This window comes from Geotrypetes seraphini, chromosome 1, assembly GCF_902459505.1.
Source record: "Geotrypetes seraphini chromosome 1, aGeoSer1.1, whole genome shotgun sequence".
In the NCBI taxonomy this organism is placed as follows: Eukaryota; Metazoa; Chordata; class Amphibia; order Gymnophiona; family Dermophiidae; genus Geotrypetes; species Geotrypetes seraphini.
The window spans coordinates 25,344,936-25,369,852 of NC_047084.1; the positions used below are offsets into that span (position 1 = coordinate 25,344,936).

Consider the following 24,917-nt stretch of genomic DNA (forward strand, 5'->3'; position numbering starts at 1 on the left):
GAAAAATATATACTCATTCTTTACAATATTCTGATAATGGCCTCCACACAACCTGAAATTTATTAAAGTTCCCTTTTTGCATGGCTAATGTTCTTTCCATTTCCACCAAAAGCTAAAGTTCAGTCTATTCCAACTTTTCCAATTAAGTGTTATTTGTTGTATGGCAACTCCTGTCAAAATGAGCAATAGTTTATTATACCACAAACAATTCTAAGCGGTTTATAAGGGAAGAGACTGTATACAAACAGCGACATTACAGAGAAATTTTGAAATTATATTGGCATGCTAAGTTTAGTCATGTTTATCTGGAAGTGTTTTGGAAGTACATCAGGTTGAGGTACATCAGGATGAAGTGGGGATCAGAGAAGTGGCAATGGAGGGATTAAGTGACTTGCACAGAGTCACAAAGAGCAGGCTGAGATCAAACTCGCAACCTCGGGGTGCTGAGGCAGTAGCTCTAACCACTAGACTACCTCTTCCACTCTTATTTGATTTCTTACCGCTACTACTATTTAACATTTCTATAGCACCACCAGACGTACACAGCACTGCTCATTAAATATGAGGAATTGGAAGAACTGGGATCGGTTAAATTGCACTTTCTGGTCATACTTTTAAAATGGAACGTCTGATGGCCATACAACAGGGATTTTATAAGAAATTAATGGATGTTTGGGAATCATTGACTAAATTCTGTAAGGAATGATAACTGATTTTATTTTATAGACCTTTAAACATACACATACATCCAGGGTGGGAGGGAGTGGGGAGGGTTTTGCATTTAAATTTTGAATTGGGAAATTTATGGATAGATTCTATGTATGTATTTATTTTTCTTGAATATTAGGTGGAAGGGAGGTGTAAAATAATTGCTCATTTATATCTGTAAGTTCAATGTGCTTTGCACAGTTGTAGTTTGAAAAATCAATAAAGGTTTACAAAACCCCCCACAAAAAAACCCCATGAATTTTCTTAATATGTTCTTTGCAGGAGAAAAGCTGTAGACCAGTGGTTTACAACCTTTCTCTCTCTCAGCAACCCTGAAGAAGAAAATGGGAGCCCAAGACCCCCATGTTGATGGGCGTAATGTAACACGGGGCTGGTTGGCCCCAGTGTCGCCCATTGGCTGGGAGGGGGGGGGGGTTGTCAGGTAGTTGGACGGGTTGGGGGGGGATTAATAAGAAGCAGGGATTGGGTAGTGGGCCTGTCAGTGTAGGGAATTCAAAATAATTGGTGGCAGGGAGGGCAGTGCGCGGGGGTGAAGTTATAAAGCCGGGACTCTGAAGGACTCGGCTCCTTCCAGGGTCCTCCAGGGTGGTTTTTCCTGCCCCGTGTCGGTAGCTTGGGAGGCGGATCTCCCGAGCTACTGGGTCATGGGCTCATCAGGTGATGAGCGGGGGCCGGTGGGGAGCCATGCCCGGTGGGTCAAGTGACCCGGGTAAAATGGGGCATGAGTGACATGCCACCCCTCTGACACTTACTGAGGGGCGGGGTCGAGGGCACTGAAAATATGTATTTTGTAGTAGCTTGGGAGGAGCTGTTTTGGTTATAATGTTAAGCGAAGTTATGATATGTTAATGTGTTATGGATTAATAAACTGAGCTGCGGCTTATTTTACCATGAACGGACTGTTGTGTGTTCTGTGGTAAAAGGGGTGGGGGAAGGTCATAAAGATGGGTGGTGGTGTGAGTATTTAGGCGGACAGCTGGGCCAATCCAGATCCCGCTGTTATACATATCTTTAGTACTCAAACTGTAATATTTTCTAATTTAAATTGTTATGAAATACTGAAGTGGTTCTATAATTGCTAACTAATATATCTTCAATATTTAAATAAGACATTGTGTAAAATAAATATGGCTCCCAAAATTTACCCCCACCCCCCACCCCCAAAAAAATAAACAGGCTAGATTAGAAACACTGAATTTCACTTATCCCTGTCATTTTGGTTGGGGCTTGCTACTGACTCTTCTAATATGAATCACAAGGTGAAAGCTTTACCCATATATTAGACCTCCTACTGCGACCACTCCTTCCTTCTCCTCATTCTATGTACAACTGTTTCCCTCAGCTGCTTTCCCCAAGTTGCTTAATTTCATATCTCTTTGCTCCATTTCCTGATGCTTCTCTGTTGTCGTTGCAGTGTTTTTGATGTCAAACTTACTTGATCCTCATGAGAACAGCCTGGGAGTTTGGGTATTACATGACTCAAACTTAGGGGCTGGTATAGAAAGCTACTGTGGGCGAAAAGGAAGCGCATGGTTAGCGAGAGGTCTACACCCAGTTACTGGCTTCACAATGCAGGAAAAGGTTCAGCACAAAGGTTAACTTGTGTAGTAGACATGAATGTTAAGGAGCCTATTAGCTATTCCACCCCTGTGAAGAGAAGTGCACAGAAAATTTAAGGTGACTACATTCCAAGAAATTTACCTGCTCGTGCTGACACTCTGACCCCTCCTGACCCCCCCCCCAAAAAAAAAAAAAAATTAGCCACGGTGTCTTATCTATAAAATAGCTGTGACCCTCTTGAGCCCTCTAAAGGCCCCTGATCCCCCCCCCCCCAAGATGATCCTCCAGTTGCCTAACCCCAAACATATCGCCCTGGCATCTGTCAGAGTTCCCTTCTCTCTTAAAATAAAAGTCCTGGCACCCCCAACCCCTTGTGAACCTTTATGAAGAGAAGTGGCAATGCCACTCATTCTGCTGTGGCCATCTATGAAAATGCTATGCTTGATCTCATGTGGTGCATTCTGGTTGTCAGTTTGCAAAATAAGGGATTTTTATCCTTATTTAGTAGTCTTCACCCAGACAGTCAAATAAGGGGGAAATGCCTTTATTTGACAGATTGACCCCCACAGTGTGTCCCAGAAAGCATTGTGTGAGGTTGGGTTCTTCCAATTTTGAAAATGGTGGCATATGTAATCCGCCTTGAACCACAAAGTAATGGCGGAATAAAAATCACTAATGTAATAAAGGCAGGAATGAGTGGATATTGCTTCTGCTGCCTCATGAAGGTATGCCAGAGTTGCCAAGGAGGGGGAGGGGTAGACACCAGAGTCTTTTTTTAAAAGGAAGCTTAGGATTGTACATTATATACCAGGCTAATTTGTTTGGAGGACTTGGAAGGGATTGGGGGTCAGGGGCTAAGCTGTAAAAAGTTCATGGGGGTGGGTGGGATCATGGCCTTGGGCAGATTATCATGGTGGGGTTGCAGCTATTTTTGTAAGGATTGGTGATGGGAAGGCCACTAGATGCCAGAGCAATTTTTTTTTTTTTGGGGGGGAGGGGGGGTTGTTGAGGTGACTCTTTGCATGTGCCAGAGGTTTCTTTAAAAATAATCTCAGCTTTTCTATTAGTGCATGAGCTAATCATTATTCATGCACTGACAGGAAGGGGAATGTTTTGGCAAGGGTCTGCAGATTACTGCCACAGTGTGCAGTTCCCCCCCCCCTGATAGTACACACTTTTTAATTTGCATGCTCATTGTTACTGCATCTCTTTGGTAAATTTTTGCAGAAAGCTTGCAATAGAAGCTGGTGCTCAGTGGCTCCAATGTGCAGTTTTTGACATTGAACCCTTAGTGAGAGCCATATGAAGTTATATCAACTACACAGCCATACTGGGTCACACCAGTGGTCCATCTAGCCTAGTATCCTGTTTGCAACAGTGGCCAATCCAGGTCACTGGTCTCTGGCAGAACAATTCCATGCTACTGATCCATGGCAAGCAGTAGTTTTCCCCATGTCTGTCTCGGTAGCAGTCTTTGGACCTTTCCTCTAGGAACTTGTCCAAACCTTTTTTAAACCCAGACATGCTAGTCACTGTTACCACATCCTCTGGCAATGAGTTCCAGCGCGTAACTATTTTTTGAATTAAAAAATATTTTCTCCTATTTATTTTAAAATTATTTCCATGAGTGTCCCCCTGGTCTGTACTTTTTGAAAGAGTTAAAAATTAATTCACTTTTACCTGTTCTACACCACTCAAAGATTTTGTAGACCTCATTCAAAGCCCCCATCATACTGTCTTTCCTCAGCAGAACAGCTTTATGACAGCAGGGATGGTGAGATGCTAGGACCCATTCACTGACATGCTGTGACACAAGTATTAGGTCATAACCTTAAGTCTGGAAAATAGCTCAACGTGGACAATGAGCTTCCGAGAACCAAGCTCAAAATTTTAACTTGTATTCCTAAGAATCATTTTAATATGTACACTGAAGAACATGTTTACGAACAGGTAATGCTGTGACAGGAAGAACTGAGACCCTTCCTGGGCACTGCCTGCATCAGATGCTGATTTGAATGTTATTAATGTTAATATTACTTCATTTAATTTAGCAAAAGTAAATGTAATCGCTGAACATTAGCTGACTTTCAACTGTTGACTCTCTGCAGTAGAATATGAAGTGAGGTAGACCAGACCATCTCTGTCATCTGATTTAATTCCTGCTATTGAATTAGGATTTTTTTTTTCTAATTATTAGTTATAGGTAACTTAATATTGTAAAACTTGGTGTTTATGCCTGTGTTTTCTACATATGAATGGAGAGAGGGAGGGGATGATGAGATGTTTAGTGGTTTATTGCTGGTACAAGAGTCTGACCTGTTCTGTTAGTCTTTGAGATGAATCATTCTGTTTATATCTCATTTAATGCAATAATAAAAACATTGCTTTCTCTGTACTTCACTTTGGAAGCTGTAATTTAATTGAAGCTTTTCATCCTAGTATGTGGGAAATACTAACTTGGCAGAATGCAGACCTCTCAATCCACAAGCTATACACCTCTCAGGGTCCAGTAGCATCTCTGCTCTCTTCCTCCAATTCTGAACCATGAAGAAGCCGATCTTTACCCTCCTACTCTCCCCAGGTTCGAGGCCTCCCAAAGTGCTTTCAAGTAATTTACAGACCTAGATCCAGAGTTCATTCGTGAGATAAATTTCCAGTCACGTCAGAGGGAGAGTTGAAGCTGGTGTGGCAGTAGGTAAGAGATGTTGCTCGCTGCTGTCGATCATTTGAAGAAGTAGGTGGGTGCACGGAGAGGAGGAGAGATGCCGGCATCCACACCAATCAAGAATCTCTCCAAGTTCATATCGTTCCATTCAGCTTAATGCTTTGCATACCATTTTCATATATCATTCAAATGAGGCCTCAGAAACACCACTCCACCACTCAAATAACCCTCACTGCGGTGAGCTTTATGTGTTTGATCGTCACTGGCCCCTTATTTTTAGAAGCTTTAGCTTATTACACTTTTTACCCTTTTCTTAAGATTAGTTCATACTTTAAGCTGAATGGAACAATATTAACAAGGAGAGATTATTGATTGGTGATTCTATGATATATCTCTACCTATACAATACAGAACCTGGTTGAAAATCCTTCTTTTGACCCACAAAAGACTAAGGGCTCCTTTTACAAAGCCATGCTAGCGGTTTTAGCGCACGCCAGTGGCGTACCAAGGGGAGGGGGGGAGATCCGCCCCGGATGCACGGCCCAAGGGAGTGCACAGCTGGCCACTCACCAGGGAATAGGCTGCTGCCGGGGAAAGGCTGCCATTGCCGTCATCAGGAACAAGCCGGCACCGAGTTCTCCCTCCCTGCTTCTCTTCCCCGCGAGCTGACCAACTCTAGCCATCCAACGTCAATTCTGATGTCGGAGAGGACGTTCTGGGCCAGCCAATTGCTGCTTGGCTGGCCTGGAACGTCCTCTCCGACGTTAGAATTGACGTTGGAAGGCTAGAGTTGGTTAGCTCGCGGGGAAGAGAAGCAGGGTGAATTTGGCGCCGGCCTGTTTCCGATTGCTAGTGGCAGCCTTTCTCCGGCGGCGGTGGCAGCAGCATGTTTCCCAATGGCGGTGGCATGGGGGAGGGCAGGGAGAAAAAAAGAAAGGGGGGGAGACAGGGAGCCAGAAAGAAAGAAAAGGGGAGGGGAGAGGCAGGGAGCTAGAAAGAAAGAAAGGTGGAAGGGTGAAAGAAAGAAAAAAATGGGGAGAGAGAAAGACAGACATAGAGAAAGAAAGGGGGCATGGAGAGAGAAAAAAAGAAGGGAGCAGGGTGAAAGAAAGAAAGAAATGGGGCACTGAGAAAGAGAAAGACAAACAGAAAGAAAGGGGGCATGGAGAGAGAAAGAAGGGGGCAGGGTGAAAGAAAGAAAGAAATGGGGCACGGAGAGACAGAGGTAGACATAGAAAAAGAAAGGGAGCATGGAGAGAGAAAGAAAGTAGGGGGCAGGATGAAAGAAAGAAATGGGGCACGGAGAGAGAGAGAAAGACAGAGAAAGAAAGGGGGCATGGAGAGATAAAGAAGGGGGAAGGGTGAAAGAAAGAAATGGGGCACGGAGAGAGAGAAAGACAAACATAGAGAAAGAAAGGGGGCATGGGGAGAGAGAAAGAAAGAAGGGGCAGGGTGAAAGGAAGAAATAAATGGGGCACGGAGAGAGAGAGAGAGAAAAACAGACATACAGAAAGAAAGGGGACATGGAGAGAGAAAGAAAGAAGGGGACAGGATGAAACAAAGAAAAAGTTGGGGGAGGGAATGAGGTCTGGAGGAGAGGAAGCATACAGGAGACTGAAAGAAGGGAAGAATTATTGGATGCACAGTCAGAAGAATAAAGTGCAACCAGAGACTGATGAAATTACCAAACAAAGGTAGGAAAAATGATTTTATTTTCAGTTATTGATCAAAATGTGTCCGTTTTGAGAATTTATATATGCTCTCTATATTTTGCACTATGGCCCCCTTTTACTAAACCGCAATAGCAGTTTTTAGCGCAGGGAGCCTATGAGCGTCAAGAGCAGCATGGGGCATTCAGCGCTGCTCCCTGCGCTAAAAAACGCTATCGCGGTTTAGTTAAAAAGGAGGGGGTATATATGTCTATTTTTGTATAGTTGTTACTGAGGTGACATTGCATAAAGTCATCTGCCTTGACCTCTTTGAAAACCCGCGGAATGTAAATGATAATTAACATTTTCTCTGCGTACAATGTGCTTTGTGTTTTTTAAATTTTATTGTTGGTAGATCATTTTGACTTGGCCACGAAGGTAAGGGGGAGGGAGGGAGGGGAGCTGCTGAAAGACATCTAGTAATCCTTGCAGGCTTCACTGTGCAGGGAATTATTTTTGTAAAATCATGTTTTGTTATGTGACTGGCATTATTTAGACTTTAATTTTTATGAATGAATAGAATGAAAATTATATAAAATTACTTGCTTGTTTTTATGTGCGTGCGCTGAAGGAAAGTGGAGAGAGAGTGGGCTGAGGATGCTGAAGGGAAATGGGGAAGAGAATGTGGGGAAAAGACGCTGATTTATAAATTGACAATTGTACAGAATATTGTTTCTTTTTATACTTTAATATAATAAGTTCAATATAAAACAATTCAAGGCTTGTGTGGATGGAATCAGGTGGTTTGTGGGGATGAGGACCAAGCTTACGGGGATTAGTCCAATAAAAGGGTATTTTATTATTTCTCATTATTTGTTTTATTTTTATTTGTTAATTTGTAAAGTAGTGATTGTTATGTATCAGTTTTTTCAAATTTACATCTACTGTCTTTATATTTTGCACAGTATTAGAGGACATGTATTACTGTTTTTGTGGTGTTGTGGTGTTGCATTGTATGCAGAGTCTGGTTTCTTGGCAGTTAAGTTTAACTTTTGTCTACATATTTCTATTTTTAGTTTGTGATTATTCCATTTTGGGCGAGGGTGTATCTGGCTTTCTGATAGCATCGACTGTACAGGATCAATTGACTGTGCAGGATCTGGTTTGTTTAATTTTACAATGTAAGTGTTGGTGTTCTAGTGCTCACTGCAGTGTTTAAGATGCTGCCTTTTCCTAGGTACACTCTTGTACGATATGTGGATTGTTACTAAAAATCATATTTTTCATATAGATGGGGGGGTGTCAAAAAATGATGGGCCCCGGGTGTCACATATGCTAGGTATGCCACTGGCGCACTCACCCGATTAGCGCGCGCTAGCAGAAGATCTACCGCCTAATCGAAAGGAGGCGGTAGTGGCTAGCATGCATAGCAATTTAGCGCACACTATTCTGTGCGTTAAGGCCCTAGCGCAGCTTTGTAAAAGGATCCCTAAGTTCAGGCAGTCCTGCATACAGGTGTATGTAGCCTCATTAGTCATCTCATATAGTCCTTCATGAGCTCTTTGGTCTCTTGATTCTCATTGATTAACTCTCCTTTCATCCAGGTTCACACGTTATGAATCCACGTAAAAGGCTGTGTTCTTTTTTTCTAGAGCCTAGTCTCTGGAACAGTCTGCCAGTGCATTTGAGGTCAGAATTGTCTAATAAGAATTTTAAAAAGAAACTGACGTGACATTATTTTCAATTAGCTTTTAATCAGTCATCTCAAACATGCGGCCCACAGGCCGCATGTGGCTCTCCAGGTTATATTTGCGGCCCGCGGTCTGGACGCTATCAACAGCATTTCTTTTCCCCTTTCCCGTCCTTTTGGAGCAGCAGCGTGTCTGGCCGGCTTGTTCCGTTCAAAGCTGCTGGTTTGCATCGGAAGCCTCTCTGACGTCACAACATCAGAGAGGCTTCAGATGCAGGTGCGAATCTCGCAAGGCGCCGCCACCTGCGGCTTTGAATGGAACGAGCCTGCCAGACACGCTGCTGCTCCACAAGGAAGAGAATGGAAGGGAAGGGGAAAGAGAAATGCTTCTGCTACATAGGAAAGGGGGACCCTAGGGAAATGCTGCTGCTGCTGTACAGGGAGAGGGAGGGAAAGGGGAAGAGAAATGCCTCTCCTGCACAGGAAAGGGGGAAGGGAAATGCTGCTTCTGTTGCTACTGCTGCACCCAATTGGGGAAAGAGAGGGAAGAGAGAGGAGAGGAACAAGAGAAGAAGCCAAGTTCATGGGAGGGAGGGAAGGAAAGGAGATATCAGACCATGGAGGGGGAGGGGGAGATGCCAGGGCATGGGGGAAGGGAAGGAGACAGATGCCAGACCAGGGGAAAGGAAGGAACGAGGGAGGGAGAGAAAGGAAGGAAAGAGATGCCAGACCATGGAAATAGGACGGAAGAAAAGAGAGATAGGAAGGGAAGGTAAGACATGTAAACGTAGATTTTGAAAAGAAAGCAGAAAAATTGAACATTAAGTTAATGTCAAATATGGATGCAAGGCAGAAAGTGAAGACAGAGAGAAAAACAGTCAAAGGACAAGAAGGCCCTGGAAACATAATTGAAAGCACAGAAAAATAAAGTCACCAGACAACAATGGTAGGGAAAATGATTTTATTTTCAATATAGTGATTGAAATGTGCCAGGTTTGAGAAAGAAAAGAGATTAAACTTTAAATGTGAGGGCTGCAGAAAAAATAGAGTGCTTGGAGGGCCGCAGAAAAAATAGTGAATGTCTTATTAAAGAAATGACAATTATGCATGAGGTAAAACTCTTTATAGTTTATATATCTTTCCTTTTAACTGTTAAAGGAAAGTTTTATAAACTATAAAGAGTTTTACCTCATGCAAAATTGTCATTTCTTTAATAAGACATTAACTATTTTTTCTGCGGCCCTCCGAGTACCTACAAATCCAAAATGTGGTCCCGCAAAGGGTTTGAGTTTGAGACCACTGTTTTTAATCTTGTTCCCTGATGATAACTTGAAACAACCATACGATGTGTAAGTAGGTGCCTACATTTATGCACCCCTTGCACATACTATTACTACTACTATTATGAGTGTTACCAGACGTACACAGTCCCTGCTCAAATGAGCTTACAATCTAAACAATCAAGACAGACTAACAGGATGCTAGGGTAGGGGTTACAGTTAGAGAGGATGGTTAAATTGCTGGCTAGGGTGGTGAGCAGAAGGGAGTAGGGTTATGAGTTGAAGGCTGTCTCAAAAAGGTAGGTTTTCAGCCTACTTTTGAATAAGGGAAGGGGCATGGCGGACGGACTCAGGTTATTTATTCCAAGCATTCGGAGCAACAAGCTGAAAGGAACAAAATCTGGAATTGGAAGTGGAGAAGGGTACAGATAAAAGCACGGAGTTCTGGGGAAGATGTATAAGGAGAGAGAAGAGATACTGAGGGTCTATAGAATACACATGTACAGAATGCCACCACTTGTGTATGTAAATGCACACTTACTCATGAAAGTGCTAGCGGGGTGCCTTATCACTATTTGTAATGGAGCACATCAGAGGTTTACAGAGAAAACATGGGAAGTAATAGGGATGAGAGACCTGAGAATGCAGCAACGATAACTTAGGGCTAGAATAGATTCACAAAAGTCAGCGATCGTCACTAAACCTGTTTTCACAAGTTTAGCGACGATCACTATTAACTGACTCGATTCACTAAACGATCCACCGCTTGTTTTTCCCCTCAATCGCCCCTAAAAAAATTTTTTAAAAAAATCTCCCACCGCTGCCACAGGCCCTCTCCAATGACCACCAACAATTGCACCCCCCCAACAATTGCAGCGACCCACCTGAATCCCCAAAAAGATGGCAGGAGGGATGCCCACTCCCTCTTGTCCCTGAAGGCGCCTGCCCTGTCCCCGAAAAAAAAAGGCAGGAGGGAAGTCCACTCCCTTATTCCCGGAAGGCGCCCCCACTTCACCCCCAAAAAAAACCCAGCAGGAAGGATGTCCATTCCCTCCTGCCTGCAAATACCTCCCCCCCCTGAAGAAAAAGGCATGAGGGATGCCCACTCCCTTCCGCCACTAGAGGCCCCCCTCCCCCGTCCTTGTATCTTTGACGTTGGGAGCAGGAGGTACTGAAAACACTTCCGGCTCTTCCGTGACATAATTTTCATGCTTTCATCCTGTAAATGGGAGGAGGACTTACACATGGATGGAGCACAAGCATATCTTCTGCTTAAAATGTGCGTAAGTGTAGACACCCCTGTTGCATTTACATGAAACAGAAACAGAAAAAAATGAAGGCAGATAAAGACCATATGGTCTATCCCAGTGGTCTCAAACGCAAACCCTTTGCAGGGTCACATTTTGGATTTGTAAGTACTTGGAGGGCCTCAGAAAAAATAGTTAATGCCTTATTAAAGAAATAGTTTATAAATCATCATAGTTTATAAATCTTTCCTTTTGGCTAAGTCTTAATAATAATATTGTAATTTATAGCTAAAGAGACATTTGCTCAAGAAACTGTTTTTGTTTTACTTTTGTGATTATGATAAACATACCGAGGACCTCAAAATAGTACCTGGCGGGCCGCATGTGGCCCCTGGGCTGTGAGTTTGAGACCACTGGTCTATCCTGTCTGCCTATCCATGCCATTTACTATCCCTTCCTCTCCCTTACAGATCCAATATACCCAAGCTTTCTTGAATTCAGATACATTTTTCATCTCCAGATTGCAGTTACGCCGAGCCTATGACTGGTGTAACTGTGTGTCGTGAGTTGTAATGATACCAGGTTATGCTAGTATTCTACAACATAATCTGGATACCCAGAAGCCATTATAAAATAGGCTATCATCACAGGACATCTGGGCACAAAATGGAAATGCCCATTTCTAGAATTGACCCCTAAATGCAGAACAGTAGCCTGAGAAATTCAGAATGAAACCATTCAATTGGGATCCGTCCGGGTAATGCTGTTATAACTGGAATATTGAAGCTGCTGCCATGCCTCGTGTCACTTCTAGTGGAAGTACGTTCATGAACTGATATGCTGGTATTTTAATGTGCTAATGTGTCTGTAATGTGCAGGGAAGATGCAGTTTTTACAGGCTGAAGGTCACTTTCTCAAGTTGAGCAAAGAGCATACCTCAGATTTCCCCTTATCTTGGCTTTATCTAAATTCCTTTAGTATGTACAAAATAAGCTAAAATCAGAATGACACACCTATCTACTATAAAAGATACTAGCAAGATAAGAGCCTAATCTCTTTTAAGTAGGTGTAAACGTATGTGCATAGTTTTCCTCAACTCCTAACTCCCACCCACCATAAAATGACCTATGTCCATCCTATCATTCTCTCTACAAGAAACTCCACAACCCCTATATGTCCTGTCTGTCCAATTAGATAGTAAGCTCCTCTCAGCAGGGACCGTCTATTGCATGTTAATTGTACAGCACTGAGTATGTTTTTCAGTGCTATAAAAGTGATAAATAGCAGTAGTAGTAAATAATCCAGGAAACAGATACAATTAGTAATATAGTGCTTAGAGGGAAAAGATGCAAACCTCAGGTGCCAGGGTTCATATCCTCTGTTTTCTATTTCCATTCCTCGGAGCCTTGGTCATGTCATTTCACACTGCAGTGGCTCAGGTACAGCTTAGATTGAGCAGGTAAATAACTTGTGTGCCTGATTGTGACTCAGCTTGAGCTCAGAGTTTCCCTTTTCTTCAGGCACTAACCATTAGGGCCACTCCAATGTAGATGTGGTAAAGGCACAAATTCTGGAAACTGCACCAGCTATGTCAATCACGTATAGTTACCATGTGTGTGACATCATTGTGTCACATCCGCGCTTGCTCGGAGCCCCTCCAGATGCGATTCTGAGCTCAGGGCCTTCCAAAACCCGGACAAACTGCCGGGTTTTGGAAATCCGTCCGGAAACCTGAGCAGTCCTCTAAAAAGAGGACATATCTGGGTTTTCCTGGACATCTAATTTAATCCAATCTAATCTACAATTTGTGAGTTGCTCTATGCCTACATAGGTTCAAGGTGACGTCCAATTCAAATGATGGGCAAAAGATAGAAGAAATGGGTGTAAGGAGATATAACAAGGGAGGAGGGAGGGGTAAAGTTCTCTACAGGGAAGTATTGAGGAGATATTTGAAGTACAATTTACATTGGAAAGGAAGAGTTAAAACAAGCTACTGATTGTCAATGGAATATATTGCATTGAAGAGGAGAGTCTTTAGTTTCTTTCGAAATTTGAGATAACAAGGTTCTGTTTTGATGACTATCGGGAGGCTGTTCCAGATCTTTGCATCGAAGTAGGTGATAAGTATGTTAAATGTGCACTTGTATTTTATTCCTTTAGGAGATGGGAGGATCAGAAGAAGTTTCTTGATGTTTCTGACTGAATTGGTCAAAGAATTGGTGAAGAGGTTTGAGAGGTTCAGCTGAGCTTGCATATAAGATGTGATGCATTATGCATGATATTTTGAATTTAATATGTGCAGTGATTGACAGCCAGTGAAGTGTATTGAAATAGGGCGATAGGGAGTCAAATTTTTTCAGTTTGAAGATTAGACGTATTGCCGTATTTTGAATCAGTTGCAGTTTGCGGATGAGGAGGATGGTTATACTTCCATAAAGGGAATTACAATAGACCAATTGAGACAGTATTAACATTTGTGTCAGTATTGCGAAGTGATGACTGTAGAAGAAGGGTCTGATCAGTCGGTGAGGAGGGAAGGAAATATTCTGAGCAGTAAAAGACAACATTGACTGAAAAGAATATGAAAGGGGAGTGAAGGATTAGAGACCAGATTATATCCCATGATCCAAAGCAGTGTTTCTCAAATTGGGGATTAGGACCCCACATACTCTCTCTCTCTGCTCTTCCATTGTGACCTGTGCCTAATAGTGGTAGCTAGAATTGGACCTGTGACTCAATGAACATTCACAGGCCCTACCTCTCCTCCTATGTGAATGTACTGGTAGGCTGGAAACTGATGTTTGTGAGTGGAAAAGAAACATATACAGTATAACATTGTGCCACCACTGTTGCATTTATGGTTTGGATAAGTGAGGGGAGGCAAAAGAATTATTCTGTCCCCACAATTGTGGGTGAATGTTTATATTTAGTAATATATTTATTTATTTATTAGGATTTATTGACCGCCTTCATGAAGAGATTCACCGAAGGAAGTATATAGCGGGTATAATTCAACATAAAGCTTACAATTTTGTTAATAGCATAACAATAGTAAAAAGACAAAATATATACATAAATACAATGAATGAGGTAAAGTTAAAATCAGTAAATCGAAACAATAGGATGACTATGAAATAGTTTCAAAAATATATTTATTAACAGCACTGAAATTCAAATGAGAGATATAATACATACTAAAAAGGAGACATAATACTTGTGCAGCATCTAATAAGCACAAATCATAACATTCAGATAGCATAGATATAACACTAATGCTTTTCTATAATACAGCTTATCCTAGTCCTGGTGCTGAATGAATGCATAGTCAATCGCCCTAAGTATGAGGGTGAATCAAAAATTAATGGCAATTGTTAAATTACAGAACTAGCAAAATGCAACATATGTACTTGTACTTTGCCTGTTGGATAGTTCATTCATGCATAGTACAGTGCTTGGCCTTTAATTGTTTGGCAATCACGAGATCAGAAACATGGATGTTCCGTTACGAGATTGGACCATTGAAGAAGAACATGCAATGGTGCACTTTCTTTGGGCAGAGACAGTGAAACCTGTGGAGATTCACTGTCAGATATTGACTCAGTATGGACATATGAATCAATGAAAGGTTTATGAGTGGGTAAAAAGATTTGAAGAAAGAAGAACAGGTGTAATTGACGAAGATTGTTCTGGTTGCCCATCAACATCGCTCACACATTGCCTTGATTAAAGAAGACTGACATAACGGTGTCTCAATTGGCTGCAAATTTGGATATCAACTATGGATCTGTATGTGCCATAATGCAGGATGACTTGGGATACAGGAAAGTCGGCACATGATTAGTTTCTAAACAGCTTACTGATCTGCACAAGCAATAGTGTTTGGAGATTGTGACCCGGTTCCTGAGACGGTATGAAGAAGATCCGAGTATTTTGGAGATAATTGCCACTGGTGATGAGACATGGGTGCACCACTGTGACCCAGAAAGCAAAAGACAAAGCATGATCAAATAAAGGAAGCGGTGCTCACCTGGCTTCGGGAGCAGCCGAAAAACTTCTTCTGTGCTGGAATGCAAAAGCTAGTTGAACGATACAACAAATGCATCATCTTGCATGGGGTCTATGTGGAAAGGTGATATGCTTAGTTGCTCACAGTTACTTCTATTAAAGCTGTTAAATATATTTTGCCTTTACTTTTTGATTTACCCTCATATTAAAGGCTTGAGTGAATGGCCAGGCTTTCACCTGCTTCCTGAAGTAGAGGTAGTCTGGAGTTAGACATAGCCTGTATGGCAGTAAATTCCAGAGCATAGAGGATACTTCTGAGAAGGTTGGCTGGTAGGTATCACATCATACAATTTCTTTTGCTGAGGGTACAGATAGTGGTGCTTCTCGAGGGGATCTCAGCGACCTCAGCAGTATATAAAGGGCTTGCTTGTTCTTTAAGTATTCTGGGTCATTTTGTCTGATGACCTTGAAAATCAGAGATTTAGCCCCTGTATAACTAGGGTTACCTATAAGGTCCTGGTATCCAGTGTAGTTTGTGCAGGAAGGGCGTGATGTAGTCACGCCTCTTGCAGCCTTCTATCAGTCATGCTGCAGCATTCTGAATTAGTTGCAGCTGATGCATATTCTTTTTGGTTAGACCAGTGTATAGGGCATTGCAGTAGTCTAATCGTAATGTTATCATGACATGGACCACTGTGGTCAGATTTGTCTTTTCAATATATGGAGAGAGATTTCATAGCTGCCAAAGATCATGGAGACAATTTTTAAAGGTTGTTTGAATTTGTGGGAACAGAGTGATGAGTCTAGCAAGTATCCTAAGATTCCTGACCTGTGATTTTAGGGAGCTTTCATACTTCCTAAAAGATATTTTGAAGTCAAGTATTTGCCAACTTGTGTTAGAAACCCAAAGAATTTCTGTTTTGCTTGGATTCAGGCAGAGTTTGTTGTTGTTTGCTCATTCCTGGCTTCCGGTTAGACAGGTGGTCAGTTTACTCAGGGCTATGGGTAGATCTGATTCAATGGGTATAAGTAGTTGCACATCATTGACATAGATATAGAATTCTGTGTCCATTGTCCAAAGCGGCTCAGCCAGAGGCTTAAGGTAGATATTGAATAAGATGGAAGACAGTGTGGATGCCTGTGGCACACCACAATTTAGTGCCCAAGGTAATGATGTGCTATTGCTGAACAAAACTGATTGTTGTCTGTCTGACAAATAGGATTTGAACCATGTAAATACTGTGCTACAGATACCTGTTTCTGCCAGTCTTGTAAGCTTGATATTATGATCCACAGTGTTGAAGGCTGCTGAGAAATCTAGCAATGTTAGTATTGAGACAGATCTCCAGTAGTTTCTATGCAGATAATCAAGAAGGGACACAAGATGTAGTTCCAGCTAGCAGTGACTTCCTGGTAGGGTTTGTAATCTCTGTTTTCGTAGGTCATACCTTGCATGTGACTCATTTCCTTCAGTCACTGGGAAAATTGCCAGGTTCAGGCTTCAACCCAAAATACATTCCCTGACCCTATTGGTAATTTCCTCTGCCTCTCTGTAGTATTGTGGCTATTCTCTTTTCCTCTCCCTGCAGAACAAAATTCTCCATCTTAGGTGTAAGCTTCCACAGCCGCTGTCCCTGTTTCCCTCTAGAAAAAGTATCCTCTTTTCGCCATTTCTAACATCCTTTTATCACTGAATCCGCATCCATCCAGTCAACAGTCAGGCATCCTTTACCTTCTGAAGCTTAACATCCAGTCGCTCAGCAGCCATCCTTTCAGTCTGGCAACCAGCTGATCAGAGTTCAGTATCAAGGACTCATCTTGCCTAGACAGAACTCTTGTTTTAACTACTTGCATACAATAATGTATCTGTTTTGGTTATTTGCAATAAACATGTGGCAATCAAGAAAAAGCGAGTTGTCTTTTGGAGGCTGGGCCAAAAGAGTGGACTGACCTCTGGGACAATAGGGCAGTGCTCAAAGGCCTACAAAGTAGGCAGCCCACTTTCCTGTAGCTTCTATCTATTAAATCATTTTTGATAGGTGGTTCAGGGCCCATGACCCTTATTGCCTAGGGGCCCAGATCACTGTTAGTCCACCCCTATTGGACTGGTTTAGATTGCTGTTTACTAATGCATGGAGTATTCATTATGAGAACAGTACAGTCGTCATCTGAGTTCATGTGAAATTTTAGGTGTTAAAATGATCAGAACAAAGAAGAGGCAAAAAAGATGTCAAAACCAACCAACAGTCACATTTATTCAAAGCAATAGTAATAAAGAACTGATCCTAGGTCTTTAAAAAGACCATATGAAATCCCAAAAGTGGAATTCTAGGAAAGTCCCAACCAGGATCCAAGTTTCGATAACTAAAGTCACCTTCCTCAGGGAACAATATATCAACTGTAGTAAAACAGAACACAATGAAAGATGAACATAAGCAAAATAATATTGATAATAAAACAAAATGGCATATCAGAAAATAGTGATAATGCAAATAAAACTCATAAAATCATCATAAAAACATCATCATCCAAGCATGAATAATAAAAAATGAATAAATAAAATATGCATAGGTACATCTAAAATAAAGCTGGCATTAAAAACCCAAAAGTATATCTAAAGTAAAACAAGCATTAAAAAAGACCGCCATTTGCCATTGTGTGTGATATAAAGCATGGAACCTGTGCCAACAAAACTAAAAAGCAATGAATAAGGATAAAGATGTAATTTAACATAGATACTTTGACTATGGGCTTCTTTTACTAAGCTGCGCTAGCGGTTTTGGTGCGTGCTAGACGCTAACGCCTCCATAGAGCTTAGTAAAAGGAGCCCTATGTTATACAGATGACATGACTGTATGTGCCACCATGTGTAAGGGAGTGTTCTATGAAAAACGCTGAATCAAAAACCAGAAGGAAAAATAAACATTCTTTAAAACAAAAGGACCATAGGAGCCAAAAACAATCCGGAAAATGGCCGAACTAAGTCATGTGTTTAAAACTACTTACCCGTGTGCTCCAGGCTAAGACCATACTTAAATATTGCCGTCCTCTGCTAAAGTCCATTTAGTCAACTGTGCACATGTAAACCATAGTGAAAAAAACCAATCACGAGCCAAAGTGCTTACCAATACAAATGAAATCAGCAATCCGTCGTAAGCTGGAAAGACAAAAGATGTGTAAAAATTCATTAAGATGTTTGGAGTCTTAACATTGAAAACCTCCAGTACAGTGCGCTGCTGCCTACTGTGTGGGCATCTCTGATTAAGAAGCGCTAAGAGGCTGCACATGTGCAATGGATACACTGCCTTAAAGACTGCCTAGCATCTGAGAAGTATATAATAAAAAGAATGTGGCCTACTAAAAGCCCTGAGAGTAAAGAAAACACTGAGCAAGTTTAATATCCATCCATAGTGCAGGGGTCAGCAACCTTTATAAAATAAAGAACTATTTTATCCTTAATGTTTGACCCAAGATTTACAAAGAGTTGCACCCCACTCCTTTCCTAGACACAAATCCAAACCCAGACATGGACCTGATTCCCCACCCCCCTCCAGCAATTTCTCTTTCCTCCTGAGCCTCCACCCCCTTATTCATTCTTGTTCATACCGGTTCTAGTGTAAAGATGGCTGCCAGAAACCATTTTCACCTGGATCCAGCTATGCACAGAAGTGAGTAGGGTTGTCCCTGCACCCCATACCCACCAATGAAAAGATAGATCTAGGAGAGGGCTGTCGCTGGGGAAGGGAGTGAGATTGGGAGAGGGCGAGTCTGGATCCATATCTGGAGGGCACTGCCGCTGACTAGCCTATCTTTTCCTGGGGAGGGGAAGATGGAGAGTGATCGTAAGGTTGGGGGGGGGGAAGTTTCAGTTTCAGCTGAAAATATGCTGGCATTTTAAACTGAAATACAAACCTGAATTTTGGGCTGGATTAAGTGCTGAATCTGAAATTGAATCAAAAACTGAAATTTTGTTGGCCTCTAATAAAAGAGTAGAGTATGCCTCAGCAGGGTCCATAAACTGTAGACACTTTGAACATTCTTGATACCTTTTACAACTGACTTATTTTTTATGGGCTCTGTGCCTCCTTGTTTTCGTAACCCTGTACTCTACTTTTGTTCCTGGGGAGGATCAAATAAATTGGAATCTTAATTATACTACTTCTGAACCTCCCTTATTCATTTTTCATTGAGTTTTCTGTGTCTGCTGAGAGACTGATCTAATTTTGTTTCCAGCTATCAGGGCCCTTACACTGGTCTGTGTTCTTGTGAAAAGATTTTGAGAAGATTAAACACCTTTTGCCACCGACATCATGGACCCATCCCTGGAGCTCCTTTGTGAGAGGTTTTCTAAATCTGTACTTTATGGAGGTCAATAATAAAGATATTTTTATCTGAAGATACATTTTGGGCTCCTTTTACAAAGGTGCGTTAGGGCCTTAATGCACGGAATAGCGCGCGCTAGCCACTACCGCCTCCTCTTGAGCAGGCGGTAGTTTTTCGGATAGCATAAGCTATAGCACGCGCTAATCTGGTGCGTGCGTTAAAAATGCTAGTGCACCTTTGTAAAAGGAGTCCTTTGTTTTTTTTGTTTTATGAGATGTCTTTTTATCCACATCAGTTTAGGCCACTGGTGAATTAACTGCCATTTTTTTCCTGTTTAAAGTGCCAGTGGCCCTTTTTCTTTTGTGTAATGCTTCTGAGGCAACTCTCACCCCTTTAGAGAAGTCTGATCACACAATACATAGGGTTATCATATTTGGAGCCTCACAAACCTGGATGCTTGGCCCCACCCCATTCTTCTCCCATCCCTGCCTTGTTCATCCTCCAGGCCTGCCCAGTTCCACCTCAAGTCCCTCCCCATTCTGCCCCTAGCCCACCCCTTCAAAGCCTCGTTGTCTTCCCCGATGAGCTTTGGCCTTGTCTGGAGGGCCTCAAGCATGACATCATCTGCTGGAGCTGGAGCATCAGCATGGGCTGGAGCTCGTTGGGGCTTTCCAAAACCTGCCAGGTTTTGGAAAGTCCATCCAGGAACCCGGACAGTCCTCTGAAAAAAGGACATACCCGGGTTTTCCTGGACATCTGGTAACCCTATACATAAAGACACATGTGACTGAAACGGGATAGTAGTCCAATGACTGACCTTAGAGGCCTAGCAAGAGACCACAAAAAACTGCAGAAGGAAACCTCCAAGAGACAATGCAAAAAAAAAAAAAAAATTCTCAGCTATTGTTAGTGTTCTTTTAAACCTCAACAAAAGCTTAGAGGGTTTGGGCAAGGGGCACAAAATAGCTGCCAATTCCTTTCCCTAACTATAATTATTTAGTTTATTTAGATTTATGATAGACTGTTTAATATGTAATAATGCCTCAAGGTGGATCCTTGTTCCATGTATATTTGAAACTGTTTATGTAGCACGTTATGAAGACCCAATGTCTTTTTCATACAATAGGAAATGTGCCAGTTAGTACTACTGTCTTGTAAGTACTGTAGGCAGTCTAAAAATAAGGGTAACTGAAGTTCAAGTTTTAAAGCAAACTTAAGAATTTGCATTCAGCTCTACCCTGGTTTCCTACTTAAGCATATTTTTCAGACTCCTTGTTTTTTTGAATGTAATACTTCAAAGTAAATTGGCGCTTATATCTTTAAATTACTGATAACAGAATGCCCCTGACATGTCCATGGCAATGCCCCCTTTTGCGTTATATGCTAGTAGAGCTTGGCGCCATGCCTTATAGCATGCATCCAGATGAGCACGTAAATTTTAATGAGTGCCAATTAGCAGCAATAATTGGTGGTTAGCACCCAAACAGTAAAAGGATCATTGTTGAACTTATTGGTGCATTCGTCTTTGGTCATGCACACAAATGTGGGCATGAAACTCTAGGCACCATGTACAGTATAGAATCTGGGGGTTAATATCCCGAAACACATTTCTGAACTGGTATATTTGTCGAGGTTTATTATTGACTGTATTCATAGTAGTCTTATCACCTATAATTTGTGAATACCAGGATAGCTTGAACAGCTGAAAGAAAATGTGTACCATGCAGGGCCCAGTAACTTCGGGATGTCAAGACTATCATTTTTTGTTGTCTGGCAGTTTCCTCCTGTTTGATTGGAACTGGTCTCCACTGTGCTTTATTTCTGTTTGTTACAATTTTTGATCAACTTTCTAATCTAATCTTTGATTTGTGGATTAAGCTGTGCCTAAATAGGTTCAAGGTGATTTACAATGCAAGAAAACCCATGAAGAGCACGGGGAAGTTTACAGTGATCATTCAAGCCTATCATACATATAATACATTGTACATTGCATATTTATACACTTTAGAGAAGGAGGGGGATAAGTGAGTTGTCTTTGAGAATGACAGAAAACAATTACGCAGTGCAGTAAGTGATGAGTACAATTGTTTGTGGACAAGAGATCAGTAGTGTGTGTGGCACAGTGGTTAAGGCTACCCTGAGGTTGTAGGTTCGAACCCATGCTGCTCCTTGTGACCCTGGGCAAGTCGCTTAATCTCCCCCATTGCTCCAGGGACATTAGATAGATTGTGAGCCCGCCGGGACAGACAGGGAAAATTGCTTGAGTGCCTGAATAAATTCATGTCAATTGTTCTGAGCTCCCCTGAGAGAACGGTATAGAAAATTGAATGAATAAATAAATAAATATTTGTAGAATCAGTATTGACTTTGAATTTAATTTACATCATATGCTGGGCTGTAAGGACAAGTAGCTTGGTTGAAAGGTTGGGAGGATGGTTGTTGTGTTTCTGGTCCTGATAGTTCATAGAAGAGAAACGTTTTTAGTTTTCTTCTGAATTTTAGGGAGAAGGATTCGTTCCTTTGTGGTCACACCACTATTCTCACATGTTTGTGGTTGCCGTGCCTCTCGTTCATTCCCTTCATAGAACAAAAGTACAAAGTAAAAGACAATGCATCATAAGGATGTACACAGCCAAAACCAATTCATTTAAAAGTAAGTCTTTGTAATTTTAGGGGCCCCTTTTACATAGCCGCAGTAGCGATTCTAGCTGTAAAAGCACCAAAGCCTAGTGGCGTAGGAGGTAGGATGAACTGCCCTGAGCGCTGTCTTGGTGGGAATGCCTGGAAGTGACGTCGGAGGGAGAGCCGAGGCTGGTGCAGGCAGCAAGTTGGAGATGGTGCTTGCACTGGGCGAGTTAAAGAGGTACGGGGAAAGGGAAGGGGTGCATGCGCTTGGCGGGGGTATGGGAAGAGGGCAGGGGGCCGCCACTTACCCCAGCCACCGCTCACCCTCGCTACGCTACTGCCAAAGCCCATAAGAATTGAATGGGCTTCAGTGCATTTGCTGTGGGAGTGTGGCTATCATGGCTTTGTAAAAGGAGCCCTTATTGCTCTTTTTGGGAGGACCACTTCACCTATTCATATTTTTATCTAATTTAGCCCTCCTTTTACAAAGCCCCATGGCAAAATCCCCAAAGTCCTATAAATCCCTATGGGCTTTGAGGCAGTTACCTCAGCGTAGAGAGTTGCGCGGGGACATAAATCCCACCCGTCCCCGCCAAAATCCCACCCATCCCCACCCGTCCCTGCCGGAATCTCCTCCGTCCCCACCCGTCCCTGCGAACATTACCACCCGTCCCCGCATAACTATAGGATGGCAAATGGGCTCAAAGTCATTTACATCAAAACAGAAATCCAGTGTAGATGTTTTAACTTGGCTCGTATCATTGCCTCCTCTATCAAATGCAATGAGTCAAGTATTGATGTAAATGACTTTCAGCCCATTTGACATCCTATACTTAGTCCTGTCGAGTGAGGATTGCTCCGTTGTGGTTGTTTCCATTTAGCCTCACTTTTTCATCTTCTATCTTTGTAGCTCCTAAAGTTAGGCACCTCACTTCCCCCTCCTTAACAAAGCCGTGCTAGCGTTTTTAGCGCCGGTGGCCACAGTAACAGTTCCGACACTCATGAGCTGTTACCGTCATGGCCAGCACTAAAAACACCTAGCGTGGCTTTGTAAAAGAGGGGGGTTAATTGGCAAAATACTTAGGCGCTATACCACTCTTAGCACTAAGAGTGCAGCAAAGCAGTTTATAATAATACTAGTATCTGCCTTTGGTTTTCTGTTATCACAGAAGGCTCCAGTTACAACAACATAAGTCCACACGAGCTCTCGCACACAAAACATGAATATTGCCCCAAGTATGTATTTTTCTATTTATGTAATAAACTAGGATTTTATTATTAAAACTAACTAAACTAAACTAAACTAAACCTTAGGTTTGTATACCACATCTTCTCCACGGTTGTAGAGCTCGGCACGGTTTACAGGACTAAGATAAAATGGAACTCCAAAGGATGGTTATGGGTTGAGAGTAACGGAGAAAAAGGGGGGTTTTGGGTAACAGAGAGGGGGGGTGTTACATTTTTGAGAAAAAACAAGTTTTCAGATGTTTTCGGAAAAGTTGTAAGGAGCTCGAATTTTGGAGAGGGGATGTAAGGTTGTTCCAGAGCTCGGTGATTCTAAAGGGGAGGGATGTCCCTAGTTTTCCTGCATGGGATATACCTTTTGTCGAAGGGAAGGATAGTTTCAATTTTTGGGAGGATCTGGTGGAATTAGGATTAGAGGAATTCCAAGATAGTGGAATAATGGGAGGAATAATGCCATGAAGGATCTTGAAAGTTAGGCAGGCACATTTGAAGTGGACCCTGGAGATTATTGGAAGCCAATGAAGCTTGGACAGAAGTGGTGAGATGTGATCAAATTTACTTTTTGCGAAAATAAGCTTAGCCGCAGCATTCTGAATCCGCTGGAGTCTGAGGAGGCTTTTCTTAGTTAGGCTTAAGTAAATAGAGTTGCAATAGTCTAATCTGGAGAGGATGATGGATTGTACAAGGACGGCAAAGTGTTTTTGATGGAAACAGGATCTCACTTTCCTCAGCATATGAAGGCTAAAGAAGCATTTTTTTTTTACCAGGGAGTGGAGGTGGTCATTGAAGGATAGTGAGGAATCCACGATGATGCCCAGAACTTTGCTTGAGAACTCAAAGCTGTAGTGAGAGGCCGGAGGACATATTTTATTGAAACTGGCATGGATTAAGTTTGCTCAATATAATTTAAAAGTATAATATCCTATTCAACTTTTATTAATGACACTATGATACTCATAGGCAGTAACCTCTTTCTTTTTATTAATATAGTGGAAGGGTGATGTGATGATAAAAATAGACCATAACTAATCTAAAGAAACAAATAACCTAAATCATCCCATCATATACAAGTGAATAAAACATAATCAAATAAAGGACATCCAAGTATAAAAATATACAAACATAAGAAGATATGTACAGTATATAAATGTAATGCAATACTGAGACATAAAAGTAATGAATAATATATCATAAAAAACATTTAGGCAAATGTATTTCACGTGTGTTGATAAAAATAGCAAATAATTTTATACCTAATCTCTCGGTCTCCTCCTTGACTCGTGGTCAGGCCAGGTGGTCCTCCTGCTCTCGGTGCTCGAGTTCAAGTTTCAAGTTTAATAATTGTTTTGATTAATCGCTTAATCGTATTTCAAAGCGATGAACAAATTAAAATTACAATTTCTGGGAAATAATACAAAACAGAACAATACATATTAACTTACAATATTAAAAAAATTACGATTACAAACTTAAAAACACAAGGAAAGGGGGGGAGATGAAATACAAATCATTATAGGAAAGTAGAACAAAAAAGGAAAAATACAAAATGAATAACAAAAAAACAGTATAATATAGTACAATAAAATATTCTGAGCTGCAGTAAGTTTCATTAATTATCAAAAGCATCTTTAAAGAGAAATGTTTTTAAGTTACTTTTGAATTTCTCAAGATTCTGCTCTTCCCTTAAATAAATTGGAAGGGCGTTCCATAACTGAGGTGCCGTAACAGAAAAAATAAATTGTCGTCTTGTATTGATGACCTTAAGGGATGGAATAGTTAGTAAATTCTGTTCATTAGATCTCAGGGTTCTGATTGGAGAATATGGTATCAATAATTTGTAAATAAACGCTGGGGTTTTATTAATAAGGGTTTTGAAGGTGAGTATGCATAGCTTATATG

At 41.6% G+C, this 24,917-nt stretch overlaps 1 protein-coding gene across 5 annotated transcripts in view; it reads left to right on the forward strand.

Annotated features, from left to right (window-relative positions):
* The window catches only part of ARHGEF28 (Rho guanine nucleotide exchange factor 28), a 524,944-nt gene that overhangs the window by 87,277 nt on the left and 412,750 nt on the right, over positions 1–24,917 (forward strand). Inside the window, exon 1 of one of the 5 annotated variants that reach the window (XM_033929275.1) lies at positions 21,987–22,011. The exons of the other annotated variants lie outside the window; for them this stretch is intronic. The gene's annotated coding sequence lies outside the window, so the exon portion shown is untranslated. Of the gene's footprint in view, positions 1–21,986; positions 22,012–24,917 lie in introns of those variants that run through there. 5 annotated transcript variants of the gene reach the window in all.